Below are 6,000 nucleotides of genomic sequence, written 5' to 3' on the forward strand. Positions count from 1 at the left end.
CAGCTATTTGGGAGGCTGAGACAGGAGGATCATTTGAGCCCAGGAGGTTGAGGCTGCAGTAAGCCATGATGGTGCCCCTGCATTCCAACCTGGGTGACAGAGACCCTGTCTCTAAAAAAAATTAATAGTAGTAATAAAAGACTTGAAAAAGTAAAGTGCCCTGCTACTTTAGACCAAAAAGAAACCCTCTCTTCCTAAGAGCAATAAGGGAAATGGGTTTGGGTCCCAAGTAAATGATATTTTAGTACAGACGGGGGAAAAGGAGAGCAAGGATGTGTTTGTTTTTATTTCCAGAATGGGAGAGAGGCTTTCCAAAGAATAGCAAGCTGATGCCCCATGGCAGTGGGCAATGTCATTTCCAGATCTTTGAGGCTGCTGCAAAAGCCACAGTGATGCCCAGTCCGGCTTCCACGTGTCTTTCCCCTGCCTCCTCACTCCTCTCCCCAGGGACTTTATGTGAATCCTGAGGTTACACTGTGAGGGGTCTCAATCTAATTAGGGCAGTTTTTTTTGTTTTTTCGTTTGTTTTTTTTTTGAGATGGAGTCTCACTCTGTTGCCCAGGTTGAAGCATGATCTCAGCTCCCTGCAACATCTGCCTCCTGGGTTCAAGTGATTCTCATGCCTCAGCCTCCCAAGTGTCTGGTATTACAGGCGCGCATCACCATGCCAGGCTAATTTTTGTATTTTTAGTGGAAACGAGATTTTGCCATGTTGCCCATGCTGGTCTCAAACTCCTGACTTCAGGTGATCCGCCCGCCTTGGCCTCCCAAAGTGCTGGGATTACAGGCGTGAGCCACCACACTTGGCCCATTAGGGCAATTCTTCCTTCCTCCATGTCTCCCTTTCTTCCTTCCTCTCTTTCTTCCTCCATCCCTTTTTTTGCTCTCTTCTTCCCCTTTTCCTTCCTTCCTTCCTTCCTTCCTCCCTCCCTCCCTGCTTTCTTTTCCTCTCCCACTTCCTTCCTCCCTCCCTTCCTTCTTCCTCCCTCCCTGCCTTCCTCCCTTTCTTCTTTCTTTCCTCCCTCCCTTCTTCCGTCTCTCTCTCCCTCCCTGCCTTCCTTCCTTCTGTCTAGAGCGCCTTCTGTTTGCCATTTACATTCTAGATGTTGATGTTACAACTGTCAGTAAGACAAGCAAGGTTTCACTCTCATGGAGCTTCTACTCTAACAGGGAGGTATTGGGGAAGAGGTGGGGAGAGAGACCGTTAGCCAGGAAACATAATTTAAGTCATGTAAGTTAAGATAACATAAAAGAGATCATTCAAAATAGTGAAAAAAGACGATTTGAAATAATGACAAGTGCTATGGAGAAAATAAAACAGAGCAATGAAATACAGGGTGACGGGTTGTGGCATCGGAATAGCATCACTCCAGTAGGGTGATCCGGGAGGGCCTCTATGAGGAGGTGACATTTGAGCTGAGTCCTGAATGATGACAAGGAGACAGCCATGCCACAATCTAGGGTAAAAAGATTTCCAGCAGAAAGAATAGCAAGCACAAAGACTCTGGGACAGGAACACAGTCACCATGATGGAGGGATGGAGGGAAGGCCTGGGTGGCTGGACCATAGGAAATAAGGGTTGGGAGGACAAATTCAAGGAAAATCTGGGAAGTGGTCCGGCTGTGGTAAGGAGCCCTGACTTTATTCTGCATGCCAAAAGCCACTTGAGGGAGGTTAGGAATTAGGGTAACGTGATGTGAGTTTTTTTCTTTTTTTTTTTTTTTTTTTTTTTTTTTTTTTGAGTTGGAATCTCGCTCTGTCGTCCAGGCTGGAATGTGGTGGTACAATCTTGGCTCACTGCAACCTCCACTTCCTGGGTTCAGGCATTTCTCCTGCCTCAGCCTCCCAAGTAGCTGGGACTACAGGCGACTGCCACCATGCCCAGCTAATTTTTGTATTTTTGGTAGAGGTGGGGTTTCACCATATTGGCCAGGCTGGTCTTGAACTCCTGACCTCAAATGATCTGCCCACCTTGGCCTCCCAAAGTGCTGGAATTACAGGCATGAGCCACCGCGCCAAGTCTATGTGAGTTCTTAAAAGAGCTCTCTGATGGCTGTGTGGAGAATAGACTGTTGGTGGGGCACGGATAGATGCCTGAGGCCTTTTACCCTTCTGCAGGGACCTGGCTGAGGCATAATGCTAGTAACAGCTATTCATCGGGAAGCAGGTGTTGCGTGACTCAGCAGCCAGGCCTAACCTTCCCTTATAAGGAATGTGGGGGGGGTCCTGAGATTTTTAAATTTTCCTTTACAAGTCCAAACAGGTATTCTGGAAGAGCAAGTGACTCTCCTCCAAGTAGTGACTCAGGGACCCAAGATCCTTCTGTCTTGTGTCTCTGCCAGCCTCTGGGGCCCCAGAGTTCATTGCAAGATCCTCTTTAGCCAGCAAGCAGATGCTTTCTCATTATATGAGCCAGGTTGTGGCACACAACACTTTATATTTCATTGGTGAGAACCAGTCACGTGGCCTCACTGAATGAAGGTGGGCTAGGAAATGTAGTCCCTGGGTGGGCAGCCACTTCCCATCACCAGCTCTGTGGAAAGAGAACACCGGCCTTTGGTGGCCAGCTGGTCATCTCTGTCAGCAAACCTTCTGGAAGGAATGCAAGGCACCCGGAATGACAACTTGGCTTTTGGCCTGAGGAGAGATGAAAGGTGATCCTTAACCAAAATGGGAAGTTGGGGGAGGAGCAGAATTATCCTTGGGGCAGAACCAAGAGTTCCATTTTGCACGTTGTGTGAGCTGTCTGAGAGACATCCGAAAGGAGACATTGGGAGGGAAACTGGATATATGAGACGGGTACAGAGGTGGGGTCCAGACTAAAGACTTAAATGTGCATTTTCCCCTTCACCCAGTGGCTTCTGATTCTGACAGCTCCTCTTACAGTCGTATGGGCCCTTCACTGCCTTTGACCCTGAGTGTTGTATTAATTACACTGGTGTAATTCACTCTCTATTAGCAAGAATGTAATTCTGTTACTCACTAAATGATAGCTCTATTACATGCAGCCACTCATTCAACATGTAGTTCATTGAGTGTTTACTATGTGCTGGGCACTCATGATTAGCAGGGAAGAAGATCTTGTCTCTGCCTAATTAAGACTGCATTCTAGTAGGAAAAGACAGATAATAAACAAATTAAAAAGCAAATATGGGCCAGGCGCGGTGGCTCACGCCTGTGAGTAGCTGTTACCAGCACTTTGGGAGGCCGAGGCGGGTGGATCACGAGGTCAGGAGATCAAGACCATCCTGGTTAACACGGTGAAATCTCGTCTTTACTAAAAATACAAAAAAAAAAAAAAAAAAATGAGCTGGGCGTGGCGGTGGGCACCTGTAGTCCCAGCTATTCGGGAGGCTGAGGCAGGAGAATGGCGTGAACCCAGGAGGCGGAGCTTGCAGTGAGCCAAGATCGTGCCACTGCACTCCAGCCTGGGTGACAGAGCGAGACTCTGTCTCAAAAAAAAGAAAAAGAAACAGAAAATATGACTCAGGCATGGTGCCTCACACCTGTAATCCTAGCACTTTGGGAGGCTGAGAAGGGAGGATCACTTGAGGCCAGGAGTTCAAGACCAGCTGAGCAACAAAGTGAGACCCTGTCTCTACAAAAAATTAAAAAGTCAGCCAGGCATGGTGGTGCATGCCTGTAGTCCCAGCTACTCTGGAGGCTGCAGCAGGAGGATTACTTGAGCCCAGGAATTTGAGTCTGCAGTGAGTTATGATTGCGCCACTGCATTCCAGCCTGGGTGACAGAGTGAGATCTTGTCTCTAAAAAATTTTTTTTAATTCTTTTGAAAAGTAAATATGGGCTGAGGCAGGCAGATCACTTAAGCTCAGGAGTCTGAGACTAGCCTGGGCAACATGACAAAACTCCATCTCTACAAAAAATACAAAAAATTAGCCGGGTGTGGTGGCGGGCACCTATAGTCCCAGCTACTTGTGGTGGGGCTGAGACAGGAGGATCACTTGAGCCCGGGAGATGGAGGCTGCAGTGAGCTGTGTTCGTGCCACTGCACTCCAGCCTGGGTGACAAAGTGATACCTTATTTCAAAAAAAAAAAAACAAAAACAAAAAAGAAAGTAAATATGTAGTGAATCAGGTGCCCTAGAGAATAATGGAGCAGGATTAATGAGAAAGTGCCTGGGAAGTCAAGGGTAGAATTAGTAGAAACAGAAAGACTTCTATAATAAGGCAACGTTTGAGCAGCAACGTGAAGGAAGTTGAGGGAGCAAAGCACGTGTATATAATGAGGGAAGAATGTGATGTGCCAGGCGAGGGCACAGCAGGTGCATAGGCCCAGAGGCAGGGGAGTACCCAGCATGTTTCCAAACCACACAGGGGCCCAGTGTGGCTGCAGTGGGGTGGGAATGAGAGATCCAAATGGGGTTAGGGACTGAGGTCAGAGAGGCAGGGGGTGAATAGATCATGCAGTAGCCAAAGCAAAGGGATTTTCTCCAAGACCTTCATGTAACTGGAGAAGGAGGGAGAAAAACAAACCTATTTCCTTGTGCAGAAATCTCTCCAAAGAAAGCAATGCACAATATCAGGAACTTCCTGTGTAGTTTCCAAAATGAAACACCTTCAAAGTAGAGGATTTGCAGCCCAAATAAGAAAGGGTAACTGTCTCATAAGGTGGAGTGCAGAATACACAGTCTCTCCTCGTGCAGCAGTTTTCTTCACAGTTAATTGCAGCCACATGTGCACACGGCAGGGAAGCATTTTTAGCAAGTGCTATCAGAGACCTGGGCAGGCGCTTCCCATCCCTCATGTTCTGAGCAAAACCAACCATGTGATTAGCCCAGGAGGATGGGAACGTAATAGTGCTATAATGATAAATACTCTGTTTTCTCAATTTCATCTCCAAAATCTGAGCAAGATGCCTTTTATTAGCTTGTTTTGATACATGTCAGAAGCAGCAGGTTTAAATCCAGGAAGACACAGTTTCTCGTGGTTTCTGTTAGGTTACCTTGGGCGATTTCTCCTGATAGGCCCACTGTAGTGAGGGTCACGAAACAAAAATACCAAGGATGGCGTCTGGGTCTTTTATCACTGCTCTTGATCACAGCGGGGCTTTGGCGCACCCTACTCCAGCAATTACCATGAATGTGTGGGCAGGACTTCAGAGTGGCTGCTCGCCAGCTCATCTCATTTAATGCTGACATCCCTGGAACTGGTCCCATTTTCTGTTTTATACGAGAGGGTGCAGAGTGAATATTGGTGTGGGTTTGGCTCCCGAGCGTCTGGCCACTCTTCCTGTTCAGGGGAAATTCTTCTGTGGACTTGGTCTACGGAAGCCAAAGGGAGCTGGATAATCCCTCCCTAGGGCTACGACACAGGCTCAGCCAACTGGATGCACCTGCCCAGGACCAGAACTCTTGAGGGGATGATTGGAAGGCTTGGTGGTGGCAACAACAAGAGTCCGGGAATGGCAGTGCCCAGGCTGCAGTATGGGGAGAGTCAGGAGTCTGTCTCCACCAGATGGCTCCCAGGGCTGCCCTGGCCACTTTCTCTAGCTCCTGACCACTTTTTTAGACTGGTTCTCCAGCCTTCCCATCTATTCTTCAGTCACCCAACAGCCAGCCAGTGGGCTCCGTTTCTGCTTACCTTAACCAGAGACCATTCCTGTTGTCTGTAACCCAGAACCCTGGCTTAATATTAAGTAATTTGCAGACGCCCGCCCCTCTACCCCCCACATTAAAGAACAGAAATTCCTGTTGGCTTACATTATTATTATTATTATTATTATTATTATTATTATTATTATTTTGAGACAGAGTTTCACTGTTGTCACCCAGGCTAGAGTGCAATGGCACGATCTCAGCTCACTGTAACCTCTGCCTCCCGGGTTCAAGCAATTCTCCTGCCCCAGCCTCCAGAGTAGCTGGGATTACAGGCGCCCACCACCACGCCCAGCTAATCTTGTAGTTTTAGTAGAGATAGGGTTTCTCCATGTTGGTCAGGCTGGTCTCACACTCCTGACCTCAGCCCGCCTCAGCCTCCCAAA

The sequence above is a fragment of the Rhinopithecus roxellana genome, chromosome 1 (genome assembly GCF_007565055.1).
Source record: "Rhinopithecus roxellana isolate Shanxi Qingling chromosome 1, ASM756505v1, whole genome shotgun sequence".
Classification (NCBI taxonomy): Eukaryota; Metazoa; Chordata; class Mammalia; order Primates; family Cercopithecidae; genus Rhinopithecus; species Rhinopithecus roxellana.